The sequence below is a fragment of the Patella vulgata genome, chromosome 7, assembly GCF_932274485.2.
Source record: "Patella vulgata chromosome 7, xgPatVulg1.2, whole genome shotgun sequence".
Classification (NCBI taxonomy): Eukaryota; Metazoa; Mollusca; class Gastropoda; family Patellidae; genus Patella; species Patella vulgata.
Genome location: NC_065885.2, coordinates 64325048 through 64337930, shown reverse-complemented (window position 1 = coordinate 64337930; position 12883 = coordinate 64325048).

The following is a 12883-nucleotide window of genomic DNA, read 5'->3' as shown; positions in this document are numbered from 1 at the left end:
GAGTCCGGTTGCCTGTCCAACTTCGTTGGTTTTCTCCGGGTCCTCCGGTTTCCTCCCACTGCTAAAGATCCCTCTGCACAAGCGAATCATTGAAATAAAATTAACCATATGTTAGTCCCGAAATGACCTCATTTGTGTTGAGTGAACGTTTAAACCTCTATCTCTCTCTCTACTCTGCATGAGTACTAGTATCTGGTTATTCACTCCTCTCTAAATGTTTATTGGAGGAATAATAAGTCTCGTTACTTCTCTTAAAAGGATGAAAAATGTCTTTTCCCCGGTTGTACGTGACAAGGAGTAGGGTCGCCTGTCCAACCTCGTGGCTTTTCTCTGGTTTCCTCCCACTGCTAAAGACCCCTACGCACAACCGAATAAATGAAATAAATTAAACCATATGTTGGAAGTTAAACCCCATTTCTCTCTCTCTCTCTCTCTCTCTCTCTCTCTCACACAAAAGGGTAAATAGAATAAAAACTTAAGAATTTTGCTACTCGGCATTTAATTTTTTAAATCATCCTTATATGGTGTGGAAACTTCATGTCATGTGACACTGATGTCCAGGTGCGGTTTGTTTTATTATTCAGGAAAAAGAAATGGAGGAATTAAATGAGATGTTAACGGAAGCTGGTGAAACATTTAATCAGAAGGATGAGGAGATCGTAAAATTAAAAATTGTGATAGCAGAAGATGAAGAGAAGATTGTTCAGCAGGTAAAAAAAAAAATGGCCAGAAAGGGGATTAGGGAGTTCTAGAGTGGACACAAGTACAAATTAGATGATCTTGGGTGGGGGATTTTAAATAATTTTTACGAATTTTGAAACAAAGAATTGATATTAAACGAATGTGAAAGAAATTAGTGCTAGATACACAAGATTAAATGATACCTAGGTTACAGTGTAGTGTATTAAAGACAAGTAAAACAAAATTTTGAACTATAACAGGGTTCCCGTGGTCCTTGAAAATCCTTGAATATCCTTAAATTTAAAATTTCATTTTCAAGGTCTTGAATATCCTTGAATTTCGCGGAAATAGGAAAATATCCTTGAATTCCATATGAGATCCTTAATTTTGTTTCAAATGTCTTGAATTCCTTTTAAATATGAGATTATGACGATAGTTGGTAATGTTTTGGTTATTTTTATAAGATGAAAAATTGTAACTTTACTCTAAAAAATGTCCTTGAAAATCCTTGAATTTGACGTATATTTATCCTTGAATATCCTTGAAAAAATGTTTGACGAAGCCACGGGAACCCTGTATAAAAAAACGAAAGGAAATAGTATCCGGGTTTTAATCAGATTGTTTTATATCTATTTGATTTGTTTTTTTAGGGGGAGTTGATTAGTGAGATGCAGACCATGTTGGAAGAAAGTAAATCAGCCGTCGAGAATTCACAGCAGCGACTACAAGACAAGGACGGTAGAATCTCCACTCTAGAGATCACTTGTTCCGATAAACAAGGTATAGTGTCGTCAACCACCGTTTCTCCAATCAGACCTACGATACCTGATGTCGTGGTGGCTCCTTCTACCCCTCCTCCCCTTCCAGAATACACTGTTAAACGTTCCGAACAAAATAGGGTCTTGCGCGTCATGGTTACACCCCTTCAAAGACTCATGGCAAAACACACAAAGACGAGCCTCCTACGTCTTAAACCAACTCCCAATAAAGATCACAATAATGACGAGCATTTGGAATGTCGAGAAAATGCAGCGTTAAAACGTAAACTATCTAAAAAAGAAAGCGGCACAAATTTATTTGGAAGAAAAAGTAAGAAAACGAAGGAGGAGGAAGTAAGTGACGAGAATAAACCTATGAAAAAACGAATGAGTTTGAAATTTAAACGTAGATCTAGTTTGGGTAAAGGGAAGAATTATAATTTAAGAAATAGAAAATAAAAAAAAAGTTAGAATGGCGAGATATTAATAAGATGAATAGTTATTATCTTGTCACTGTAATCCTAGTATTATTTAATCTTGTGTATCTAGCACTAATTTCTTTCACATTCATTTAATATCAAATCTTTGTTTTAAAATTCATAAAAATCGTTTAAAATCATCTAGTTTGTACTTTTATCCAGTTTAAAGCTGATCATTCAATTTTGATAATGAGTGTCCGATTTACAAGTGTTTAATTTCTCGATCACTGTTAAAAAATAAACAACCCAATTGATTATTGATGCATAATGATTAATCTTTGAACAGTGGTCAGGAAATTAAATACTTGTGAATTGGACACTCGTTATTAAAATTAATCAGTCAGATTTAAACTGGACACGAGTACAAATTAGATAATTTGGGCTGATTATAAATGATTTTTATGAATTTTTAAACAAAAAATTTGATATTAAACGAATGTGAAAGAAATTAGTGCTAAATACACAAGATTAAATGATACCTGGGTTACAGTGTAATAAACTGGCTAGAAAATGATGGCATATGGCACAATTCATGTCAAATTAATTATTTAACAAATAGAAAATGAACGATGTTAGTATCCTGGAATGTTAAACAAATGAATATTTATTAAACATAACCTCTGTACTGAGTCCAAAAAAACGTCAATTGAAAAATATTGTGAGATAATAATTGTAATTGATGTGGGAAGATTGGTGAAAATGATGCTTATATTGGTGTATTAGAAATATTATTCTAGCCTTTTGAAGTTTCTCATTTCGATACTCTTATCAGTACTCGTTTAGAATACTAAACTAAAATTTGATGATAAATATACGAAAGATTGTTGTGATGTCCTAGTCTACAAGACTATTATTAATCTGTGAATATATTTGTAGTCTGGTTGATCAAGGCTTGATTAGGTTGTCCTGGTAACCAGTCTCTATCTTTATATATTTTTTTAACCAAAATAGTTTGTGATTTATTTAGTAAAAAATGAGGTCGACGTTGTCATAATGAAATAGTTTAATTTGTGTAGTCGATTTCATCCAGTCAAATGATCATATTGTTGTAGTGTGGTTTAGCTACTCTCCTGTCAAAAGGCAACACCTAGTAACTCACGTTTTTCTTATTTTGAGGAAACAAAGGAAAACGTAATGAATGAATATTAAACCCCAGCTTATCCATTGATTTGACTATTGAGTTACTAGGTTTTTCTGTGGCATACCAGGCAAATAAAGGAAGTTGCTAAGTTGTTTCATGGGTGTAACTGCTTACAAAATGAAAAGATTGGAATATCTAGTACAACAACAGGAAGCACATACTCTAGTAACTAAAAATTTGGTCCTAACTCAATTTTGATAAAAAGAAAAAAAAAGTGAGTTACTAGATTTTGACTTTTGGTGAGAGTACTGAGTTTTTTGTGTTCATAGTTGTCTGTTTTTGTTTTGTCCATTTTGTAAATTTCTTCTCTCTTCCCTATTTCTTGGTCTTTCATTCATTTTCATAGAATTTCTTTTTTTGTTTTTCTTGCACATGCTATTGTATTATATTTGTTTGCTGCTGCGCCACATCATGATGAAAACTAATTAATATCAGTGTTGAATTATGTCAAATTTTTATTGTATAGAAACAAAAACACAGATCAAAGCTTTACGCAAACTAATAATCTGATTAAAACACAGATCCTATTACGTTTCGTTTTTTATAGTTCAAAATTCACTTGTTTTTACTACACTAGAATCTGGAAGAGTTGTTATATTACCGGTGTTCTGGTTGAAGTGAGGGATTAGCCAATGAAACCGTCTGTTACGGCATGCTTTTGGCGTGAGGTGCATGGAACCGTGGGTAATGCACTAGAAACATCAATGCTGATTGGTTAATCAAATGTCTGACGTCATAGGGTCAAAAGCCGCTCGTATGACCTTGACGGGACCTCCCAAACAACTGCTCAGATCTTCAAGTAGTGTTGGCCATCGAAAGTATAAAAAAAGGAAACGAAATATAGATCTGTACTTTAATCAGACTGGCAAACTAAGGGAGATAATTATCATTCTGGGTATAATATGAAGAGTTTAAATGCAAAATGCAGTAGGCCCTATTATACACTTTAGACATTTTGATTTAAAAAAGGCAGTAGGTCCTATTTTACACTTTTTGTCTGCGATATCACCTCGGTGGAAGCGGACGTAAAATACAACTAACTCGCACATTTTAGACATTTTGATTCAAAAGGCTGTAGGCCCAATTATACACTTTAAATAGACGTACAAGATATATCCCGGCGATAATTATCTGTTTTATAGCGTCAACGGCATTTACTGCATTTTACATTTAATATCGTTATATAATTCCCTGTAAGAATTTTATTTCGTCATAATATCCCCTGTAAGAACTTTATTTTATTAACAAAGACCGGCAGAATTAATCTTGTTCAACAGATGTAAACCTGGATAGGCATTAAGCGATGGAGTATCAAAAAAACAAAATACACAACAGAATTTATGGAAAACCATCATAGCACAAAGTTCTCTTATCGAGCACAAAATGAGAACACCCAAGAGAAGATTTGTTGAAACGTCATTCTATCACAAACCATCGATTGTTTTCCATATAAATTCTGTTGTGTTTCTCCTTGTTCATGATATGGTTGTCGTTATAATTAAAACCACCAATAATTGTTGTTCTATGTGTGAGATTTTATTTTACCTGGATCACAAAAACAATGGACATGAACAAATATTTTTTGACATAAATTGAAAAGCAAAAATATGTAGGCCTAAGATATATTTTTGACATTAAATAGAAATTGTAAAATAACAAGAATTTGTACGCCTCCGGTTTGTGTTAAACAAGGTTAGACCGTTTTTCCATGTTTGTGTTTTTGCCGACGAAAAAGTAAGTCTAATGGAAATGTAAGTTGACTTTCTATGCGACCGGCAATAACGTGTACATGGAATATGGGCTTAAGAACTTTAATATTGCTTGCATAATTTTCATATTTTATTTTGTCCTGTTTTATGTAAATATATGTAAATAATGTATCATACATGACGAGGAAGAATGGAATAAACTTGTATTTAATTAAATTTCAGATTTGTTTTCTATTTCAGTCGCTGTCGTCTCACTCCAGTCAGTTTCCATGACAACCAAACAACATCATTGACCTTGATTCAAATACTACTCAATATATTTTCACGTACAAAACTATCCTTGATCTGATTGGATACAAGAAAGTTTACTCCAATCTCAAACTAATTTGTTAAATTTATTCCGATTAAAATTTATCCAAACCTCACAATAAATCTATCTTGAGGGATTTTATGTTTAAATGGTCAACATTTTGTATTTTTATTTTTGATCGAAGGCAAAGAAATATATTGGTTAGTATTTAAATGTTGTTCCACTGCCTTGGCTCTGAGACGTTAAAACTGTAACTAACATAATATGGCTTGTTTTGGTTGCAGGTTAAAATTTCAACATCTCTGCCATCATTTCTTCTCAAATAAAAAAAAGTTTCAAAATTTGACCCAAAACATGAATTTCAGTCAAATTGATCCACTCTGAACCAAGAATTTAGCAAGTGAATTTTCGGCCTAGCCTCGAACATTAATAAAGTCGGTACAATAGAAAACATAGTTTCAATTATCCATTTCATGATATAATCATTAATGAAAGTTGAGCAGCAAATCGCATCCTAATCCAGTAAATATCGCGGGCTAGCTATGACATCGAGAGTTGATTATGGTCTGGATAAGTTAATTAAAGTCTAATTAATAATTTAGATAACATTTCAAGCCTAAAGAAAGACCTGCAATAGGCAGATTTAACTCTTGCATAATGTATGTTTACTCAAATAATTGGAAAATTCAAAATTCTTTAAATAAAGATTTCAGTCCGTGTATTTAAAGAAATGCAAAGATTTCTATAGTTACAGTTAAGACGGGCCTAGAGATAAGTTATTAATTTTGAAACTGATTTATTTGAGTAGTATTTGAATGTCAGTGACGAAGGTTTACTGTTAGATTTAAACTGACTGGAAAGAAGAGCGATGGCACTGACTTTAGGCTGTTTTATTTTAAATTGCCGTGGTGGGTGGGAAAATCATTTTTATAAACAATCTGTTGGTTGTGAAGGAAAGAGGCGTTGTCAAGAGATATATTGTATTCTGCAAGGCCATACAAAAAAAATGGGTTCTCAGACCATCCATTCTAAAAATCTTGTTGGGGGGGTAATGGCCGAATTGTTAGTGCTGTTTGATAAGGTCTGTCATTGAGTCAACTAGTGTGGTTTAGATTCCCCGGTTGTACGAGACAAGGAGTAGGGTCACCTGTCCAACCTTGTGGGAGGGGGGGGGTGGCCGGATGGTTAGTATGTGCGCGATGTATCATAAGGCCTGTCATTGGGTCAACTGGCGTGGTTTCGAATCCCCAGTTGTACGTGACAAGGAGTAGGGTTGCCTGTCCAAGTTTGTGGGTTTTCTCTGGGTCCTCCGGTTTCCTCCCACTGCTAAAGACCTCTACGCGCAAATGAATTATTGAAATAAAATTAGACCATACGTTAGTCCTGAAATGTCTGAGTCGAGTGGACGTTAAACCCCATTTCCCGGGTCCTCTGGTTTCCTCCCACTGCTAAAGACCCCTACAGTAAGCGAAATATTGAAATAAAATTGAACCATATGTTATTGTTAGTCCCGAAATGACCTAGTTTATGTAGAGTGGATGTTAAACCCCATTTCTCTCTCTCTCTCTCTCTTTCTTACAGGATTGTTTAATTATCTAGTGTCATTCATGATTGTCAGTAACATTTATCATGGTTGTGTTACGCATACATTCTTTGTGGAGGGAAAATAACGAGTCAGTTAAAGATACTTTATGGAAGATTAGATAAAGAGCTGGCAGTTCTCACTATAATAGTTAAAAACTAGGTAATCTAAAAGGAATTTGCTGAAAATTTCAGTCAAATTGATCAAACTCTGAACCGGGAATTTGGCAATTGAATTTTGGGCCTAGCCTCGATCATCATTACTAAAGTCAGTGCGATAAAAAAAACAGTCTCGATTATCCATTTTTTGATGTAATCAGCAGGAAAAGATCAGGTTCTAATCCACTAAATATCGCAGACTAGCGATGCCATCTAGAGTTGATTATGGACTGGATAAGTTAATTAATGTCTAATTAATTAATTTAGATAACATTTCAGGCCTAAAGAAATACCTACAATAGGCAGATTTAGTTCTTCCATAATGTATGTTTAATGAGAGTGTTTTTATTGAGATACAGAATTTTTTATTTTTTTTATTTTGTATGAACTTATAGTATCATTAAATTGGGGCCTAATTCACGAAAACTTAAAGGGGCGTTATGGGAGATTAGATAAAGAGCTGGCAGTTCTGGCTATAATAGTAACAAAATAGATAATGTAAAGGGAATATGCTGAAAATTTCATTCAAATTACTTCACTCTGAGCTGAGATATCCTTATTTTAATAACACTGTAGCCTCGTTTGTCATTGTGGGGGGGGTTGGATGGCTGAATGGTTAGCATGTGCGCGCTGTACCATAAAGTCTGTCATTGAGTCAACTGGCGTGGTTTCGAATCCCCGGTTGTACATGGCAAGGAGTAGGGTCGCCTGTCCAACCTCGTGGGTTTTCTCCGGGTCCTCCGGTTTCCTCCCACTGCTAAAGACCCCTACGCGCAAGCGAATTATTGAAATAAAATTAAACCATATGTTAGTCCCGAAATGACCTAGTTTGTGTCGAGTGGACGTTAAACCCCATTTCTCTCTCTCTCTCGTTTGTCATTGTTACTGCTGTTACGATAATAAACAATCTCTCGATTGTCCATTTTACGGTTAATCGCAGATCAGATTCAAATCTGTTTAAAATCGGACTCATCTGATGGCATCGAGATGGTCTTGTCATGTTAATAAATGTCTAATTAATGATTTAGATAACATTTCAGGCCTAAAGAAAGACCTGTAATAGGCAGATTTACCTCATACATAATGCTTTTTTAAGTTAAACATTTTTTAAAGAAGCAGCCTTTTCATTGGTTATAAATTTTAGCTCTTGTCCAATGAAAAGGATGTATTCTTTGTGGATAAGGCCCCAGGTGTTCTTGAAAAATGATTTACATGAAAATTTTGAGAAAAATATAGTATTGATAGAGAGGAGTTATGTACATGCGTGTTTCCCATCCCAGGTAATTTTAGATATAGTACCATCATGATTCTTTAATCAGAATACCAATGATGGCCAGGCCCTGAGTTCACTAAGCATTCTCAGATTTAAGTTAAGAATTTACTCAACTTTCAATCACTGTTTATGAGGAATATCTTTTATCCAGATACACAAAACTTTGCACATAGTTTCTTATTGATATATTTGATACATTAAAACAACAAAAGTTTTATAAAGGGCCATTAAACATCATTTCACTCATTCATTCAATACATCAATAAAGATGCATGGTCATCGTTCTCGCTATAATAGTTCAAAAATAGATAATGAATATATTGAAAATTTCAGTCATTACTGTATTCTGGACGAAGATGCATGGTCGTAGTTCTCGCTAATTGTTCAAAAATAGATAATGAAATATGAATATATTGAAAATTCAGTCATTATGGTATTCTTGGCGATGTTATGACTGTTTGAAGATGTTGTGCAGATTGTTAATTATCAGAGCAACGGTACTGGAAAAATGAGACTTGGCCACAATATTGTTACAATTTTAAATATCGCAGGTGCTCAAATCCATTTAAATCTGGGTCATCCGATGGTCTTTCAATTGATTATATTCTGTTTTCATTATCTATTTGTTAACTATTATAACAAGAACTGTCAGCTCTTTATCTAATATTATCTAATGTCCCTTTAAATAATTCATCTTTAACCCGTTAAGCGTGACGTTTTATAAAACGTTAACTACCCCCTATTGTGTAATTGATTTGACGAAGTGACGAAGAACCATGTACTATGTTCTAAGAATAGATTGGGGAAAATACCTCCAAGGCGTTATATTATGCCCTACACACAGTGAGTGGTAGTTGTCCAGGACGTAATATAACGTCCTACACATGCTGCGATCCCTTTGGAATTCCCCCAAGTGACAAACTATGTTCTAAGAATAGGTTGAGGAAAATACCTCCAAGGCGTTACATTACGCCCTACACACAGTGCGTGGCAGTTGTCTAGGTCGTTATATAACGACCTACGTACTTAATGGGTTAAGTTTCTTACCATTTCTAGATCAAGCAATACAATGTTACCGGGGAAACGTTTAAAGCTGACCTTAGACCAGGCGATACACGGTTACCCGGAAAACCTTTAAAGCTGATCCTAGACCAGGTGATACACTGTTACCTGGGAAACTTTTAAAGCTGAGCCTGGACCAGGTGATACACTGTTACCTGGGAAACATTTAATCCGGACTCTAGACCAGGTGATACACTGTTACCTGGGGAACGTTTAAAGCTGACCCTAGACCAGGCAATACACTGTTATGCGGGAATCGCTTAAAGCTGATCCTAGACCAGGCAATTAAATGATACCTGAATTCCACTGATACATGTTCATGTTTGAAAACTTGATTGGCTCTCACCACCTTGGCTGTTTCTAATACATTGTGAATGACTATATGGCTGTTTCTAATACATTGTGATTGACTATATGGCTGATTCTAATACATTGTGATTGACTATATGGCTGATTCTAATACATTGTGATTGACTATATGACTGATTCTAATACATTGTGATTGACTATATGGCTGTTTCTAATACATTGTGATTGACTATATGGCTGATTCTAATACATTGTGCTTGACTATATGGCTGTTTCTAGTACATTGTGATGGACTATATGACTGTTACATCATGATTGACTATTTCTGATAAATCATGATTGACGCATTGTGATTGGCTGTATTTCTAATAAATCATGATTATCTGTATTTCTGATAAATCATGATTGACTGTATTTCTCATACTTTGTGATGTAAATTACTATATTTCTTATTCTAATAAACAGAAAATCTCCTACTCATCTTTTTTGATACCTGGTATCAAAAAATATCAACACTCGTCGATAAAGGAAAAAAAACGAGGCTCTGTCTCTGATATCAAAAAAGACGAGTAGGAGATTTTATTTATCACCCAATCCTTTCTTACATGCACAAATAAATAAAAATAATTCTTTGCTATAGATTTCACTTTTAATGAACCTGATTACATTACGGCGTAGTGATACATCATTTTTGGACAGCAATTCAACGACTGCTAAGTCCTTTATATTGACCCAGTGTTTCCTTTGAAGTCAATTAGATAAGAATTGTTCATTTTTAATAAAAAAAAAAAGAAGTTACTTTTAATAAAAAAATGAAATGTTCTTTGAAAATAAAAAAAAGTAGTTCCTTTTTAACTGATCAGTCAAATTCATGTAAAACAATATCACCTAAAGGGATGTTGCAGTAGATTATGAAATTTATCACACAAGCGATATTTACTGTAGAATGTATTATTGGGTGTTAAAATGAAAATTACAGTATTTCTGATCCTAATAAAATGATTGTCCATATTTCTAATTCTAATAAAATGTAATTTACTATAATTCCAGAAACTATTGACAAATTAATGAAACAGTTAAAAGAATTGGAAAATACTGACGAGACTGAAAAATCGCACATTGCCGACACAGAGAATTTGGAAAATGTTCGTAAAGTTGAAACCGAGATGGAAAAATTGAACGAAATCTTGATTGACAAGGAGTCGGAGATTGAAGCTCTTCAAGAGAAATTAAAAAAAGAGGAGGAAGAGTCTTTTAAGCGCCACCAGGCATTAATTCACGGCTACAACGCCGAGATAAATATTTACAAAACACAAACTTTAGAATTACGTGCAAGATTGTCTGGTTTCCAAAAAACTGATGATGAACTTGAAAAAACGAAAGAAAAGGCCAAAAGTTTTAAACATGATTTGTTGGACCAGGTAAAAGAACTACAAGATGAATTGCTGAAAAATTCTGCGATGACTGCAGAACTCGAACGTGGTCTGAGAATCGCGAAATCAACCGTAGAAGACCTCGAAAAACGTCTGGAACTTGAAACAAGTAAACATTTTGAAGCCAAAAAAGTCGTCTCGGAATTTGAAGTAAAACTGAAAAAAATCGTGGAAGCCAAAGATGAAAAGATATTGAATCATAAGCAGAATGCGAGAACTCTTCGTTCCGAGGCCCGAGATTTACAAGAACTCGTCAAAAGTAAAGACAATGATTTAGAGAAAATCAAAATCAAACTTGCCGAGCTGGAAATGGCCCAGGAAAATTTAACAAAGCAGAAAGAAAAATCTGAGGAAGAGGTGGAGAGGCTGAAAGTATTAGTGGATGAGAAGAATAAATGTATTGATGTTCAGGCTGGAAGGATGGAAGAAATAACTCTAGTGAGGGAAGAATTAGAAAAGTTAAAAGAAACACTGGAAGAAAAGAATGAATTAGTTCAAAAGTTAGATGGAGAGACAAATGAAGGAATAAAATTACAAGATGAAATGAATCGAGTGAAGAAATTAAATCAAGAGAAGGAGGAATTAACAGAAAAACTGACAAAGGATCTGAATGAAATAAAAGATCAATTGAAAACACAGGATGGAGAGAAGAATGAATTAATCAAAAACAATCAGAAACTGACAGAAGAAAATAGTTTGCTGAAAGAAGAAGTAAAAGAATTGAAAGACAATTTGAAGGAAAAGGAGAAAGAATTGGAAAAACTAGGACTGAAGATGGAAGAGTTAGAGACTGTTAAATCTGGACTACAAGATATGATTAACCAGACCACTGGTGACCTAGAAAGTAAAAATGTCCAACTGAAGACCCTAGAAACAAAAGCAGATGATCTGACTAAACTGTCTGCCCTGGAAAAACAGCTGACTGCCGAAATCTCACAACTCAACCAACAAGTGGAAAACAAAAGTAGAGGAATATCCGAATTAGAAAGTGAATTAAAATCTAAAAATAAGTCAATCTCCAAATTAGAAAATGAATTAAAATCTAAAAATAAGTCAGTTTCCGAATTAGAAAATGAATTAAAATCTAAAAATGAGTCAATCTCCAAATTAGAAAGTGAATTAAAATCTAAAAATAAGTCAGTCTCCAAATTAGAAAGTGACTTAAAATCTAGAAATATGTCAATCTCCAAATTAGAAAGTGAATTAAAATCTAAAAATAAGTCGATCTCTGAATTAGAAAGTGACTTAAAATCTAAAAATAAGTCAATCTCCGAATTAGAAAGTGACTTAAAGACCAAAGAAAAATCATGTGTAGACTTGAACATGCAGGTAGAAAGTCAGACCCAAACTATTGATGGGTTAAAGAAGGAGATTGAAAAGACTGGTCAACAGAGTTCACAAGTTGGTGAGAAGGTGCTGGAAGTTACCCAATCACTGACTGATTACAAACAACAGGTGGAGCAAAAGGTCGTAGAGGTCAACTCTTTAAGGTTTGATTTGGATGAGAAGAGAATAGAATGTGAGGAGTTAAAACTCAAGTTGACGTCTGCTCAAACAGATTTAGAAGGATTGACTGAACTTAGAGATAAACTCACTTCCCAAGATAAACACATAACAGAAGTAAAGTCACAGCTTGAACATATTGAACAGGAATTAGCTGATGAAAAAGTCCTTAGGAACTCTGAGATAGAGAGACATCAACAAGCATATAATTCCCTTGAGGCACAGAAATCGGATGAATTAAAAAATAAAGAAGAAGCCATTGCTGAGCTTGAAAAAAAAATATCAGAAATAAAGAAAGAATTAGATAATAAAGTCGACAAACTCAATGATGAATTGCGGCGTAAAAACGAAGAATTGGCAGATGCAAAGGATTCTTACCAGCAAATGAAAAATACCCTGAACCAAAATGACGCCGAACTGTCGAAATTAGCAGACACACATCAGCAAATAGCAGAATTGAAATCAGTTCTTCACTCTGAGAAACT